Raw genomic sequence first — 17698 nt, 5'->3', positions numbered from 1 at the left:
TTGTTGAGATACTCTCAGTTGGCAACATGGTGCTCTTACCTGGTCTTGGCCAATGCTATTTTTGACATTAACTTCACTGCAATTCTTGATACCTGAAAAGACAGATAATCCAAGGGTTAATACACTCTGTAGTCTATGCATTATGCCTCTGTGTTGACCTGTGCCACTCCAAATGTGATCATCATTGTGAAACACAAAGCAGTTGTTTGACAGCCTCTTTCCTTTCTGTACATCATGTCATCCCATAAGAACATGTGATATCGTGGATGAAGATCTATCCAAGCTGAGGTCATCACAAGTATATGTTTGATTGAATGTCATAATTTCCACACCCAGATGAGGTCATGTGGTCATGTCCAGTAGAAGGAAAGTTTGCTATTCTTTAAGTCTGTATGTATAACCTGGGATGGTGGTCAGGTGGCAGTACGCCTAGCGAGCATTGGGCCAGTAACTGAAAAGTTGCTGGTTTGAATCCCCCAGCCGACTAGGTAAAAAATATGCCGATGTGCCATTGAGCAAGGAACTTAACCCTAATTACTCCTTTAAGTTGCTTTGGATAAGCGCGTCTGCTAAATTACAAAACATTTGGTCATATTTCACAGAATCAGCACTGTGGTTAATATGATTCACAGTTATGTGTGAAGTAGCCCTCATTTCTCACACTAACATGTCTCAGATAATCAGCGTGAATAAAAATCCCACTGAGAGAATACAAGACAACAGACCAAAATATCCCACCAATAGAGTTTACATAATAATGCTATTATGGTTTTCTTTTTGACCAAAAAGCTTTTCCTTCTTATAGTTGGTGTCCATTAGGACAAGCATACAGATACTATAGCATTTGCACTATTTGTGGTTTAAGTCACCTTTAACTGACTGAATGAAGCTTACTGGTCCTTTGTAGCCCAGTTGGTAGAGCATGGTGCTTGTACTGTCAGGGTTGTGGGTTTGATTCCCACGACCACCCATATGTAGAATGTATGCACACATGACTGTAAGTAGCTTTGGATAAAAGCATCTGCAAAATGGCATATATTATTGAATGAAATACATGTACTGTACGTCAACCCCACTCTGTCTCTCTCTCCTAGGAAGCTCCAACCTTTAGCATAGCAACAGAAGACATTTTTAAGGGCCCATCCAACAATACCATGACCAAAACACTGCTGCCTGTCACCCTTAGCAACACCAAGTCACTTCCTGTTTCTGTGCCCAGACATCACCTCAGCCCTCTCTCTGGTTCCTCTGGGATGTGGGCCACGTGGTTGGGCCTGCTGAAAGAGTCAAGACCCTTATGTGCACGCAATGAACCTGGCAGCGAGGGTCTATGTCTGCTAACAACGATTTGGTGACACAGGTAGACACAGGTAGACAACGATTCTGTTAGTTGGGTTTGTCATATTCCAGTTGTCAATTTTTCCTGTGTTGGATCTTCAAGAAGCGTCTATACGAAGAGTATTTTTCAATTAATGTGATTTATGCTACAGCTAAATACCCAGTCAGTTATCACTGATATGAGAAAACACTGGCTCACATGATCCTGACTCAAGTTCTAGCATCTCAATGACAAACAATTAACACAGCAATGGTGTCTGTCTCGCCACCTACTTGACTGCCACCTTGTGGTGAGTTGTGGATAGTACAATGAAGCCACAAACAGGCATGCACCCATAGCTGGCTGGCACGCTCCACTAGGCTACAGTGCAGTGTATATTTTACCAGTTACCCATTACAGTAAGCAATGTTTTTTCTAAGACATTGATTGCCAACAAATTAGTTATTACAACTAAACTCCACAACAATACATCATCAAAGCCATGAATTTGGTTAATCAAACCCAGTTAAGTGAATTCAACCTATTATGGTAGCCTACTGATTCATTTCAATTAGGATATTCAGTGGGATGGACAATACAAGTGTTCCCAGTCCCAACTTTGTTTCCATGTCTTGATGAAGTGAGTTGAAAGTAGGGATCTTTGCCAACAATGTCAAGGGTTTCTGGTTCAAGTACCCCTCAGGTTGTCCCTCCTCAATCACTGCTCTAGCCTACTGAAAACACATTTTTAATGCTTCATTGACATTGCAATGTGTTAAAATGCGGCCTATTATTTTGAAGGTTTCCTCATTACCATATCAAAGTGACATCATCATTTGTGTTTCTATCACATGCGTTTTCTTGTTACTAGTGAGACATCTGTCTTTTATTGAACATTTATTCCGTGCCATGGCGTTGATTGAGGCTTGGTTCATGGACGATTCTGACAAAGATCAGAGGATGCTGCGTAAACTAAACCCAAACAAACCTGTGTCTTTGGAGGAGTTAGAAAAGCTTGGCGTTTTCTACTGGAAGGTAGTTAGCTGTAGCTAATAGCAAGCTAGCGAGTAAGGAACAACCTGATAACAGCCCATCAATCAAATGATCCATATATACTTAAAGCAATAAGGCCCGAGGAGGTGTGGTATATGGCCAATATACCACGGCTAAGGGCTGTTCGACGCAACGCAGAGTGCCTGGACACAGCCCTTAGACGTGTATTGGCCACATATCACAAACCCCCGAGGTGCCTTATTGCTATTATAAACTGGTTACCAACATAATTAGAGCAGTAAAACGAAATGTTTTGTCATACCCGTGGCATACAGTCTGATATACCATGGCTTTCAGCCAATCAGAATTCAGGGCTCGAACCACCCAGTTTATAATATAAGCTATAGACCATGGCTAAACGAAGAACAACTTGATAACAACTTTAGCCGTTTGCTAGACAAGCTTCAGCTATCAATAAAAATGTTTTACAACATTTAGCTAGCAAGGTACTTTGTTATTCACTATCATATACAAATAAATGTGACTGTAGCTACCTAAATGAGATTGTATGAAACAGTAGTGTCTGAGTCACTCAGTCTCAGCTCACGTTTGGAAGGATGATTTGACCTCGCGAGACTAGAGTGACTGGTTGATTCAGTTCTGTCCTTGTCTTCAGTTAGATGCTGATATTTATGAGACAGACCCCGCGCTGGAAAAGATCTGTAAAGTAATGCAGTACGAGATATTCCGACATCATTATTATCCACAGGGATAAACTACCCAACTATGAGGACAAGGTATAGCATAGAGTGAACAAAACTAATTTCAGTCTGCTCACATTACAATTAATATTTTGTTCCGGACTGTACGTTATTTATAATGAGGGATACCTGGAGGAAATCGGACCTCTCTGAACTGAAAATGGATGGCCCTCCCTTCAGTAAAATATAGTTCTACCTGACCCTCCCTGAATGCTTGAATCATCAACAAGTTACCCTCCCCTATACCCAAAATAATGAAACAAAGTGGATAGCAGATAACATGCCTACCGCTTCCCCTCACTCCTAGACAGACCAGAGCCTTTAAATATGCAGTTTCATAATCTGTTCTTCATTGTGTAAGCATTAGCCAACATGGCAAAGTAGCCAGAAGGTTGTGGATTCACATTCCACCGCGGACATGGGTAGAGGTGAAAAGATCTCCATTATATTGAAAGCACTGCATGAATCTATCATCTTATTTGCTGTCCTAGAAAAAAATGGTTACAGTTCATATAAGGAAATCAGTCAATTTAAATAAATTCATTAGGCCCTAATCTATGGATTTCATATGACTGGACAGGGGCGCAACCGTAGGCCCACCCACTTGGAAGCCAGGCCCACCTACTGGGGAGCCAGGCCAAGCTAATCAGAAAGGTTTTCCCCCACAAAAGGGCATGATAACAGACAGAAATACTCAATTTTATCAGCTGTCCGGGTGGCTGGTCTCAGACGATCCCGCAGGGGAAGAAGCCAGAAATGGATGTCCTGGGCCGGCGTGGTTACACGTGGTCTGCGGTTGTGAGGCAGGTTAGACGTACTGCCAAATTCTCTAAAACAACGTTATGGTAAGGCTTATGGTAGAAAAATGAACATTCAATTCTCTGGCAACCGCTCTGGTGGACATTTCTGCAGTCAGCATGCCAATTGCATACTCCCTTAAAACTTGAGACATCTGTGGCATTGTGTTGTGTGACAAAACTGCACATTTTAGAGTGGCCTTTTATTGTCCCCAGCACAAAGTGCACCTGTGTAATGATCATGCTGTTTAATCAGCTTATTGATATGGATAATCTTGGCAAAGGAGAAATGCTCACTAATAGGGATGTAAACAAATTTGTGCACGAAATGTGAGAGAAATAAGCTTTTTGTGCGTATGGAACATTTCTGGGATCTTTTACTTCAGAAAAGTTTGTGGTCATCCCCACATCCTTAAAAACATAGGTGCTGGGCTAATAAAGAATACTAGTATAGAACAAGAAGACCCGCACACCGTTAAAGCTCCCAATTCACTGCTTTATTAACATTTAGATACGAAACGGATCTTCGTCAGGTCAAACACACAGTGCTCACATCCCAAAATACACACATTTCACCTCACATGACCATTGCAAACATGATGCATGGTGGGTGCAAATAACATTTGTATATCTCTAATAATTAAATAACAATGAGATGGGTGCATGTAATGGTTTCCAGAAAATAATATATATTTACAAAATGACCCTTTATTTCAGCTCATAAAACATGGGACCGACACTTTAAATGTTGCGTTTATATTTTTGTTTACTATGCATGAGTGAGAATCAAGACTAACTCTACTAAGCAGAAATACCAAAAAGCTATTGTATTTAGAAATCAAATCACTATTGACGTCAGTAGCAGAGGACTCACAAGTGTTGATTGATTAAAGGCCTACCTCAATTGTAAGATGTATAGAACTTGATGTACGGATAAGTAGTTTGTACTCATGAAAATACAATTGCAATTCTATTTTCAATCATTCAGTCTATTAATGATCATCGCATTAGCTAGTCTGTCACTTTTCACCAACAGTATCCATGTACCACATTTCAATTGTATTTCCAGATTCCTGCAATTGGTTGTTTGTCATTTCTCCACATGATGCACTTATTTTATTTTGATGATGTACTCCGGTCTTAATCACACAGGAATGTGAAACGTCTCCCTCGTCTAAAAACATTGTACTGTATGTCAGTGGGGGCTGCTGAGGGGAGGACGGCTCATAATCATTTTTTATTTTACCTTTATTTAACTAGGCAAGTCAGTTAAGAACAAATTCTTATTTTCAATGACGGCCTAGGAACAGTGGGTTAACTGTTCAGGGGCAGAACGACAGATTTGTACCTTGTCAGCTCGGGGATTCGAACTTGCAACCTTTCGGTTACTAGCCCAACGCTCTAACCGCTAGGCTTCCCTGCCGCCCCAATAATAATGACTGGAATGAATTCAATGGAGTGGTATCAAACACATCAACGACGTGGTGTCCATGTGGATGATACCACTCCATTGACTCCATTCCAGACATTATTATGAGCCGTCCTCCCCTCAGCAGCCCCCACTTCTGTATATATTCACATACATAGCCTATCAGAGTCACACAATCATTACATTTGCATCACTACTACTATAACGTGGGAAGTGGATTTGCCTGCACTGAAGGGACAGTTTGTGTTCCTGCTCTGGAGTTCAGGCAGGGTAATGGCCATGTTGTTTAGTGGAGTCTTATGAAACTCAAGACTAGGACACTATCCTCCTGATGGCCTCCTGTGCTTGCAATTGTTTTGTTCCAATCTTAATAGTGACCTACAAGGTTCCCATACCTCCCTGGTTCCCTCTACACCAGTTTGAGGCACTGTGTGTTGAAGCAGTCTCCCTCTCGGGAGGCCACTGACTCCGGCAGGGCCTGTTTCTTCTGGGTGGAGCGGGACAACTCCAGCTCGTACATGGTGGTGAGGTTGAAGAGGACGCTCTCCTGGAGGTACAGGGCAGAGTCCTGCTGCACCAGGCCCTCCAGCTGGCTCAGGGACTCCTTCAGATGGCCCAGGTACAACAGGCACACCACAACGTTGTTATTCACCTATAGGAGAGAGGAGAGAGGGAAGTTATCGACCTACAGGGAGAGAAAGGGGCAGAAGTGGTATTACTCTACTGAAAGAGGGAGAATGCAGAAATGAGTTAATTGCACGTAGAGAGAGGAGAGTAAAGAGTCATTTGCCTGAGGGAGAAGGGCTCTGCAGAGAGGAGAGATAAGAAAGACGTTATTTGTCTAGGGAGAGAGGGGAGAAGACATGGTTATTGCCTTAGGAGAAGAGAGAGATGCTGTTTTCTTGCCTGAGGAGAGAGGGGATATGCCATACAGCCAAGGGGAGAGATCGGTCTCAAACTAGAATGCATTCATTTACAGTCTCTAAGAATGTACAACTTCTGAGGTATCCTAGGAAATGTATGAGTAAGTTAATCAAGTATAGCTGTCATAAACTGTTGTAGATTGTGTGATTGCCTACCACAGGGTTTTTGGGGTCGATCTTCAGGACCTCGGTGAAGGAGGAGAGTGCCTCTGAGTAGTTGTTCTGACTGAGGTAGACGAAGGACCTGAAACCCACGCACAAGTCAGCTGGGTTACTTCAGTGATTCTGTGTGAAGATGTGACAGGAATTAACAGAAATGTCAATCAACACAGTGCGAATGGCACTGTTGTGTCTCCTAGCAAAGCATCACAAAGTGGCAAATACACAAGTGTGACCCCTGTTCCAACTCACATACTAGAATTGTGAGAGAAGTCTGACAGAATTACAGATAAATTCATCTCAGAAGTAATTATTTCCACTCATTCGTACCTGTTCATCAAAACACGTGTGTCAGTAGGTCCAGCTCCCTTCTCCAGAGAGGCTTTCTCCACATCTAGGAAATACTGCTGTTCTAATGTCTCCAATCTGGTCCAAAATAATCATTCAAACAAAAACACATTGTCATTATGTTGAGGAACCAAAAACACATTGGCATTATGTTGAGGAACCAAAAACACATTGGCATTATGTTGAGGAACCCAAAAACACATTGGCATTATGTTGAGGAACCAAAAACACATTGGCATTATGTTGAGGAACAAAAACACATTGGCATTATGTTGAGGATCCAAAAACACATTGGCATTATGTTGAGGATCCAAAAACACATTGGCATTATGTTGAGGAACCAAAAACACATTGGCATTATGTTGAGGAACCAAAAACACATTGGCATTATGTTGAGGAACCAAAAACACATTGGCATTATGTTGAGGAACCAAAAACACATTGGCATTATGTTGAGGAACCAAAAACACATTGGCATTATGTTGAGGAACCAAAAACACATTGGCATTATGTTGAGGAACAAAAACACATTGGCATTATGTTGAGGAACCAAAAACACATTGGCATTATGTTGAGGAACCAAAAACACATTGGCATTATGTTGAGGAACAAAAACACATTGGCATTATGTTGAGGAACCAAAAACACATTGGCATTATGTTGAGGAACCAAAAACACATTGGCATTATGTTGAGGAACCAAAAACACATTGGCATTATGTTGAGGAACCAAAAACACATTGGCATTATGTTGAGGAACCAAAAACACATTGGCATTATGTTGAGGAACCAAAAACACATTGGCATTATGTTGAGGAACCAAAAACACATTGGCATTATGTTGAGGAACCAAAAACACATTGGCATTATGTTGAGGAACCAAAAACACATTGGCATTATGTTGAGGAACAAAAACACATTGGCATTATGTTGAGGAACAAAAACACATTGGCATTATGTTGAGGAACCAAAAACACATTGGCATTATGTTGAGGAACCAAAAACACATTGGCATTATGTTGAGGAACCAAAAACACATTGGCATTATGTTGAGGAACCAAAAACACATTGGCATTATGTTGAGGAACCAAAAACACATTGGCATTATGTTGAGGAAAAGTAGTTGTAGTTCAAAGAGAGGCGTGTTCACCTATCCCACTCAGCAGCGGCACTCTGCTGGGGCTCGTACTGGATGATGGAGTGATATGTCTCTACAGCCAGAACATAGTCCTGGAGAGAGAAAGACAAGATGGGGGAGAAGGACGAGAGAGAGAGAGGGGGAGAAAGACAAGAGAGGGGGGAAAGCGAGAGAGAGAGAGAGAGGGGGGAGAGAGAAAGAGAGAGAGAGAGAGGGGGGGGAGAGAGAGGGGGAGAGAGAGAAAGACGAGAGAGATGGGGAGAAAGAAAGACAAGAGGGGGGAGAAAGACGAGAGAGAGAGAGGGAGAAAGACAAGAGAGGGGGGAAAGAGAGTGAGAAAGAGAGAGGGGGGAGAGTGAGAAAGACAGAGAGAGGGAGGGGGGGAGAGAGCGAGAGAGAATACAATCAGGTGTATTGACCATTAGCAGGGCAAGGTGTCCCTGGTCACACTGTGCCCCAGCCATGGCTGTTCTTTACCACACATCATATCGCTCACATGCTGACTGAACTGCTGAGCACGGTTGCTATGTAGCTGGGGATAGGAGAGAGGTCGGCGGTGAGTTGGTGCAGTGTGTGTCTGTGTGTACATAAATATCACCAGCTGATGGCACTGTGGCTCTTTCAATTGTCCCCTGGACAGAACACACTCTCCCTCTCAGTCTCCCTCGCTTCCTCTATTTCTCTCACTAACAAAGAATCCAGTCAGGGTGATCCTATGGGATACTTCTGGGAAGCCTGTGGTCTGCCATCATACATCTACAGACCAACACAAACAACACTTACACACAACAATCACTAACAAGCAACATCATTAGACAGGATTCTCTAGTGCTGTATAAAGTATAGAAGTCAATTAAACATGATGAATGCAGTCTTCATCAAAGGATGATACAGAACCTGTCAAAATGATCATGTCTCCTGTGCCTGGCGGACACGGTGTGTTCCTCGACGGGTAGTGTTCCGCCTCTATCAATTACTGTAAAACTCCAGTCCATGGTAGTCAGATCATCAAGCAGAATGGTGGTTATGTTGCATGATAGTTTAGTGTTTCACCATTTCTTCACTGGACTCTGAGGGTGATGATACTACTGAAGATGTTTTCAACTGGCAGGACAGACGCACAGTGGCTTGGAGCAGGACATGCTCTAGCTAGCATCCGCCTGGCTATTCCACTGTCCGCATGTGTCTAGACAGAGAGCAGGACTGAGGGGAAGGTAGAATGAAGAGCACTGATCCAGACACACGTACCCGACAAGACATCTCCAAACACACCCACTCACTGCACCAAAACAATGCTGCTAAAGCCTAATAACCCTTATTAGCCATTGTGTGTGTTCGTGTCTCTCGCTGGTCGTCATCCATTCTTCTAATTGCTCCGCTAGCTTCCTGACAGCCCTGGACGGGCATGTGTGTCGATCTGTGACTGTGGGCATGTAGGAATGTGTCTAAGTATGTTGATGAATGTGTGTGTTAAAGCATGTACATACACACAGAGGACTATGGTAGCTCGGTGCAGCTCTCCTTACACACAGTGTTAGTCCCTCCCCATCACACACACCTGTGCACGCACACACACCACACACACCTTCATTATGAGCAGACTGTTAGCCATGGAGTACATGACCCGACTCAAAGGAGACCTCCACAGCTGAAGAGATTCTGCAACACACAAGAGGACAAATTGGTTTCATTTCAGTCATTTCTGACTCATTTACCCAGGTAGCTTTCGGGACAATTCATTCATTCATTCGATATTCCGCTGTACAAAAATACAGTTGACCATAACACACCCCAAATGCATGGGAGTGCAAATATAGCACCACCTTCCTTTTCTCTCCTATCTCTCTATCCAACTACCCCTCCCCTCATCACACTAGTATTCCTATCACCTTCCAACCCATCAATTCATTGCCCGAGAGAAGGAATTATAGAGGGAGAGAAGGCTCTGCGACACCCTCTCTCACACTGTCTCTCTCCTCAGGCTAATTGTATAGGCTGTCACTGGGCTTATTTGCACTCATCTGCAGTGGGTGTGTATTCATGTGTGAATGGGCCTGATTGTGCTTGGTGTGTACAGTATGTGTATAGTGAACCTGTGTGTGTTCAGTTGACTGAGACAATCACTCAGTGGGGGTCTATTGAGATGTTCCAAGTCTTTGTTGAGACAGTGAGAGAGGGAGAGTGGGAGAGAGAGAGAGACAGTGGGAGAAAGACAGTGGGAGAAAGAGAGACAGACAGTGGGAGAGAGAGAGACAGACAGTGGGAGAGAGAGAGAGACAGACAGACAGTGGGAGAGAGAGAGAGACAGACAGACAGTGGGAGAGAGAGAGAGAGAGAGAGAGAGAGAGAGAGACAGACAGACAGACAGACAGACAGACAGACAGACAGACAGACAGACAGACAGACAGACAGACAGACAGACAGACAGACAGACAGACAGACACAGACAGTGGGAGAGAGAGAGAGACAGTGGGAGAGAGAGAGAGACAGTGGGAGAGAGAGAGAGACAGTGGGAGAGAGAGAGAGAGAGAGAGAGAGAAAGACAGACAGTGGGAGAGAAAGAGAGAGAGAGACAGACACAGACAGACAGTGGGAGAGGGAGAGAGAGACAGTGGGAGAGGGAGAGAGAGACAGTGGGAGAGACAGACAGTGGAAGAGGGAGAGAGAGCCAGACAGTGGAAGAGGGAGAGAGAGACAGACAGACACAGACAGAGAGTGGAAGAGGGAGAGAGCGAGAGAGAGACAGTGGGAGAGAGATGGTGGGAGAGGGAGAGATACAGTGGGAGGGGAGAGAGACAGCGGGAGAGGGAGAGAGTGAGAGAGAGACAGTGGGAGAGGGAGAGAGAGACAGACAGACAGTGGGAGAGAGAGACAGTGGGAGAGAGAGACAGACAGAGAGTGGGAGAGGGAGAGAGACAGTGGGAGAGGGAGAGAGAAACAGACAGACAGTGGGAGAGGGAGAGAGAGACAGACAGACACAGACAGACAGTGGGAGAGGGAGAGAGAGACAGTGAGCGAGGGAGACAGACAGACACAGACAGACAGTGGGAGAGAGAGACAGACAGACACAGACAGACACAGACAGCCAGTGGGAGAGGGACAGCCAGACAGACAGACAGACAGACGGGCAGACAGACAGACAGACAGACAGACAGACAGACAGACAGACAGACAGAGGGAGGGAGAGACAGACAGACAGACAGACAGTGGGAGAGGGAGAGAGAGACAGACAGACACAGACAGACAGTGGGAGAGGGAGAGAGAGACAGACAGACAGTGGGAGAGAGAGACAGTGGGAGAGAGAGACAGACAGAGTGGGAGAGGGAGAGAGACAGTGGGAGAGGGATAGAGCGAGAGAGAGACAGTGGGAGAGGGAGAGAGAGACAGACAGACACAGACAGTGGGAGAGGGAGAGAGACAGACAGACACAGACAGACAGACAGACAGTGGGAGAGGGAGAGAGAGACAGACAGACACAGACAGACAGACAGTGGGAGAGGGAGAGAGAGACAGACACAGACAGACAGTGGGAGAGGGAGAGAGACAGTGGGAGAGGGAGACAGACAGACACAGACAGACAGTGGGAGAGGGAGAGAGAGACAGACAGACAGCAGACAGACAGACAGACAGACAGACAGACAGACAGACAGGCAGTGGGAGAGGGAGACAGACAGACAGACAGACAGTGGGAGAGGGAGAGAGAGACAGACAGACACAGACAGACAGACAGACAGTGGGAGAGGGAGAGAGAGACAGACAGACACAGACAGACAGACAGACAGTGGTAGAGGCAGAGAGACAGTGGGAGAGGGAGACAGACAGACAGACACAGACAGACATACAGTGGGAGAGGGGAGAGAGACAGTGGGAGAGGGAGACAGACAGACAGCGGAGAGGCAGACAGACAGTGGGAGAGGGAGAGAGAGACAGACAGACACAGACAGACAGAGGGAGAGGGAGAGAGACAGTGGGAGAGGGAGACAGACAGACACAGACAGACAGACAGTGGGAGAGGGAGAGAGAGACAGACAGACACAGACAGACAGTGGGAGAGGGAGAGAGAGACAGACAGACAGACACAGACAGACAGACAGACAGACAGACAGACAGACAGACAGACAGACAGACAGACAGACAGGCAGTGGGAGAGGGAGACAGACAGACAGACAGTGGGAGAGGGAGAGAGAGACAGACAGACACAGACAGACAGACAGACAGACAGACAGTGGGAGAGGGAGAGAGAGACAGACAGACACAGACAGACAGACAGACAGTGGTAGAGGCAGAGAGACAGTGGGAGAGGGAGACAGACAGACAGACACAGACAGACATACAGTGGGAGAGGGAGAGAGACAGTGGGAGAGGGAGACAGACAGACACAGACAGACAGACAGTGGGAGAGGGAGAGAGAGACAGACAGACACAGACAGACAGTGGGAGAGGGAGACAGACAGACACAGACAGACAGACAGACAGACAGTGGGAGAGGCAGAGCGCTGCAACTATCAGATCAAGAGGAGAGACTAGTAAACATACTGCACACACAGAGCCTGAGCTCAGTCATCTGTTTATCCAATTATTGAAGTGTTGATCAACGTAACCAAGGTTTTATATATTGATTTATTTTCTAACCTTTCTAACCTTGTTTATGAATAAGTTCCTAAAAAATACATAATTTGGCCAAACGGGCTTGACAGCAAATTAGTGGCTTTACCACCAAACTTCGTTGCATAGGTTTTTAAACCTTAATGGTTGTTCTGTGACCTTGTTAAAAGCTAGAGGGAAAGGAATGACTGATGTGAATAACACTGTGTCTGATAATGAAGGTCTGATATGCCTGTACTGTACCTTGTCAGTTCTGCTGGGTGAGGTAGATCATACTGCTGTCCCCAGACAAGCCCTGCTCTAGGTCATCCACAATCTATCAGAGACAGGGAGTTGGAAAGTTTTAAACACGGGACACACACACAGCAAGGTAGTCATTAGCGCATCATTACCTTTATTGGAAGAAAAAAGTGATGGAGGACACAAGAGAAAGTTGGTGTGTGTATGTATGCGTGTATGTGTACACGTTTTACTATACTTGTGAATGCCAGAGGTCCTCACAAGAATAGTAAACCAACTAAAAATCAGAGAAGCGAGGACATTTTGTCAGTCCTCACTTATAAAAGACTATTTTAGGGTTAGAAGTTAGAGGTTAGGATTTTGAATGGGAATCTATTGTTGGTCCCGAAAATGTCCTCACAAGTATAGGAAGACAGATGTGTGTGCTCACAGTCTGACAGACAGTCCTCATGCTGTGTAGTCTGTCCAGAGACCCCTGTGGTTTCCCTAGGTACTGAGGCAGCTCTGCATGCAGCGCCCGCATCGAGAACGGAACCATGGAGAGAGAGCAAGAGAGCGAGAGAGAGAGAGGAGGGAGAGGTTTCACGCATCATTCACATACACCCACAGATGAAACGTACAGATGGCATTGTGAAACGCTTGCTGCAAAGCAGGAAGCCTTCTCTCTCCCTCTATCTACCCATCCTACACTCACTCTCTCTTCCTCAATCTCTCTTCCTCCCACCCTCTCTCCTCTCCCCTGAGGAAGGAAGGCCCTACCCAGAGGTGAGCAGTCAGAAATGTGCCTGAACTCAGAGTCTTTGATCTATGACTCTGATATCAGACACACATTCAGGTGGCTACAGAGCATCCTCTCTCTGTCTGTCTCTCTGTGTACAGCTTCTCTGGTAATCAGCAGCACCCCTGAAAACTCCCACGACTCGTCTCTCTACAGCTCTGCAGTGACATCACAGAGAGAACAGCCATGTTCTCCAGTACAAACGGTCAGGGGTTAACCTGGTTTCATCCTGACAAGTTAAAGACACATCCTATCATTTATCCACAACGTACTGGTGGATGAGGATCTTGAAAATAGCCCCCCCCCAAAAAAAATCCTCTCACTTTGTAAACAGATTATTATTTGAGAGGAGATGCTTGGTGCCCACTAAGGTTCCTTCTAAGAGTGAGATCATGGATAATAGATATTGGATGGGGGGAGCAGACCTTCAGATCTGAATCTTTGATGCCAGGCAGGAAGCAGTTGCCAGCATCTGGAGGCACCTACGGCAGCCCAAAGCATTTCATATTGAGGAATGGAAATTCAATCTGCTCTCCCCTTGGACTGCTGTTTGGTGTAGCTTCACATGTTCACCTCTGTTCTCTCTGTGTGTGTGTGTGTGTCCACGGCCATGACTCTATAGCGATTGCCTCTACTACAGTAACCTTTAGGGCTGTAAAGACTAAAGCAATGCCACTACATCAGAGAGCTGTTCAAGCAGAGTTAAACGGGAAAAACAACACCAGTGGCACCGACGTAAAGTGCGGTCTTTGGTTGTTAGCAGGGTTGGGGTATTTCAATGGTTTAATCTGAGGGTGTCAGGGCGTTTGGTTAGTACTTCAAGTATACACAACATCATGAACATTATTCTCTTCCATGACATAGACTGACCTGGTGAATCCAGGTGAAAGCTATGATCCTTTATTGTCAATAACGGATGAGACAGGTTATAGAAGGGTATTTAATGGGCAAGACAAAATATTAAAGTGCCTTTGAACGGGGTATGGGAGTAAATGCCAGCCGCACTGGTTTTTGTCAAATCACATTGTATTGGTCACATACACATTTTTAACAGATGTTATTGCGGGTGTAGAAAAATGCTTGTTTCCCATGTGTATCAACAATGGTCCACCACCCAAAGGACATCCAGCCAACTTTACACAACTGTGAAACGCTTTCAACACCTTGTACGGTCCATGTTGAATTGAGGCTGTTCTGAGCGCAAAAGGGGGGGGGGTTGTGTAACTCAATACTAGGAAGGTGTTCTTAATGTTTTGTACACTCGGTGTAGGTGGTGTGTGTACCTCTCCTCCCAGGGTATAGAGTATGCTAGTATTAATCGTAGAGATCAGGTTGGTCCAGGTTTCCTAACAGCTCCGGCTCCAGCACAGCCTTCTGGAACAGACTCCAGCTTGGTGAGCAGGGCCAGGCGAACAAACCACAGCTGCAACAACACACACATAACCAACTTTACATGTGTGTGTGTGTGAGCCCGATACGGTCGTCTTCTGTGTGTGTGTGTCTTAGCCTGCCTCTGCCCTCCTGTCGGAGTGTGTGTGTCAGCCCACTCTTGTCATCCAGAGTCTAATTTGTGCAGGCAGCTCCTGGCTTCCACCCCCATCCTCTCCTCTGCCACACACACACACACACACACACACACACACACACACACCACACACACACACACACACACACACACACACACACACACACACACACACACAGCCAGACAGGAGAGTATGTTAGACTTGCCTCTCTATTGCTGACACACTGTACTGACACGTAGCTACATTAGGCCTGTCCCCGACAAAATAAAATCAAGAGTTTTCTGTTCTTTCGACCAATCAATTTTAAAAACAGCCATTTCTCACTGAAAAGTTCTGTTACGGAAATTGCTCATTTGTTAAGGAAAAACATTCCCTATATCCTTGCTCTCTTTACGTGACACATGTATGCATCGCATGCATGTGACCAATAGGGCCTGACCTATAGAATAGCATATAATTCCATCAATAAATTGGTTATAACAAACTCTGAACACCTTAACGGCAAAATAAATGCAGAGGACGGAACAAACTCGAAACGGGGGAATATTTAGGCTACTGGTTGCTCATGAGGTAAAAAGGGGAAGTCAGACGTGTGGAATACAATTTTACTAGTTGTGGAAAATCCTGAAGATCAAGAAAAATACGGTAAGGAGCAAGTGCTGTGTGCATATTATGTATGCCAAACAGGTGCTGTTAGATTACAATATCATTTTTCTGACCGTTTGGAACAATGTAAACAACACAAAATAAAGTATAAGGGTACCAGAGAGTCTGTTGTAAAGTTTTTTTGTCAAGCCTTTATTAAAGCAAAGATTAAAAACTGCCGTATTCATTTGTGAATGCAATTTCCGATATGGAACAGCGTATTTCTTGTTTAAGCTAATTATTCAAGGGTCGCTTATATTTTATTTTAAAATTAAAATTCTTTATTGCATTTCAAATCATGAATGACACATATGCTGCGTGATCACATGAACAAATGAATGAATCATTGATACAGTAGCCTATATAAGTATGAAATATAGGCCTAAGTAAGTTACAGTGTTGAGACTAAACAGGATGCGCTCTTAGGTCTACAGTCGTGGCCAAAAGTTTTGAGAATGACACAAATATTAATTTCCACAAAGTTTGCTGCTTCAGTATCTTTAGATATTTTTGTCAGATGTTACTATGGAATACTGAAGTATAATTACAAGCATTTCATAAGTGTCAAAGGCTTTTATTGACAATTACATGAAGTTGATGCAAAGAGTCAATATTTGCACTGTGGACCCTTCTTTTTCAAGACCTCTGCAATCCACCCTGGTATGCTGTCAATTAACTTCTGGTCCACATCCTGACTGATGGCAGCCCATTCTTGCATAATCAATGCTTGGAGTTTGTTAGAATTTGTGGGTTTTTGTTTGTCTACCCGCCTCTTGAGGATTGACCACAAGTTCTCAATGGGATTAAGGTCTGGGGAGTTTCCTGGCCATGGACCCAAAATATCAATGTTTTGTTCCCCGAGCCACTTAGTTATCACTTTTGCCTTATGGCAAGGTGCTCCATCATGCTGGAAAAGGCATTGTTCGTCACTAAACTGTTCCTGGATGGTTGGGAGAAGTTGCTCTTGGAGGATGTGTTTGTACCATTCTTTATTCATGGCTGTGTTCTTAGGAACAATTGTGAGTGAGCACACTCCCTTGGCTGAGAAGCAACCCCACACATGAATGGTCTCAGGATGCTTTACTGTTGGCATGACACAGGACTGATGGTAGCGCTCACCTTGTCTTCTCCGGCCAAGCTTTTTTCCGGATGCCCCAAACAATCGGAAAGAGGATTCATCAAAGAAAATGACTTTACCCCAGTCCTCAGCAGTCCAATCCCTGTACCTTTTGCAGAATATCAGTCTGTCCCTGATGTTTTTCCTGGAGAGAAGTGGCTTCTTTGCTGCCCTTCTTGACACCAGGCCATCCTCCAAAAGTCTTCACCTCACTGTGCGTGCAGATGCACTCACACCTCCCTGCTGCCATTCCTGAGCAAGCTCTGTACTGGCGGTGCCCCGATCCCGCAGCTGAGTCAACTTTAGGAGACGGTCCTGGCACTTGCTGGACTTTCTTGGGCATCCTGAAGCATTCTTCACAACAATTGAACTGCTCTCCTTGAAGTTCTTGATGGTCTGATAAATGGTTGATTTAGGTGCAATCTTAATGGCAGCAATATCCTTGCCTGTGAAGCCCTTTTTGTGCAAAGCAATGATGACGGCACGTGTTTCCTTGCAGGTAACCATGGTTGACAGAGGAAGAACAATGATTCCAAGCACCACCCTCCTTTTGAAGCTTCCAGTCTGTTATTCGAACTCAATCAGCATGACAGATTGATCTCCAGCCTTGTCCTCGTCAACACTCACACCTGTGTTAACGAGAGAATCACTGACATGATGTCAGCTGGTACTTTTGTGGCAGGGCTGAATTGCAGTGGAAATGTTTTTGGGGGATTCAGTTCATTTGCATGGCAAGGAGGGACTTTGCAATTCATCTGATCACTCTTCATAACATTCTGGAGTATATGCAAATTGCCATCATACAAACTGAGGCAGCAGACTTTGTGAAAATGTATATTTGTGTCATTCTCAAAACTTTTGGCCACGACTGTACAGCTCAATGATTGTTATACAAGGCTGCAACAGTATACTAAGTCTACTA

The 17698-nt window shown here is 44.7% G+C and overlaps 1 pseudogene across 1 annotated transcript in view; it reads right to left on the bottom strand.

The window, feature by feature from the left end:
- Positions 1-4344: 4344 nt before the first annotated feature.
- LOC106573429 (trafficking protein particle complex subunit 12-like) overlaps positions 4345-17698 on the bottom strand; it is a 30600-nt pseudogene continuing 17246 nt past the window's right edge. The window contains exons 5-12 of the transcript XR_014383041.1: positions 14771-14911; positions 13141-13252; positions 12714-12786; positions 9451-9524; positions 7873-7957; positions 6711-6818; positions 6378-6465; positions 4345-5950 (exon numbers count right to left, since the gene is read on the bottom strand). The product of XR_014383041.1 is annotated as a trafficking protein particle complex subunit 12-like (transcript). The remainder of the gene's footprint in view (positions 5951-6377; positions 6466-6710; positions 6819-7872; positions 7958-9450; positions 9525-12713; positions 12787-13140; positions 13253-14770; positions 14912-17698) is intronic.

Source organism: Salmo salar, chromosome 01, assembly GCF_965601325.2.
Source record: "Salmo salar chromosome 01, fSalSal1, whole genome shotgun sequence".
NCBI lineage: Eukaryota > Metazoa > Chordata > Actinopteri > Salmoniformes > Salmonidae > Salmo > Salmo salar.
This window is presented reverse-complemented; position numbering and strand designations above follow the sequence as displayed.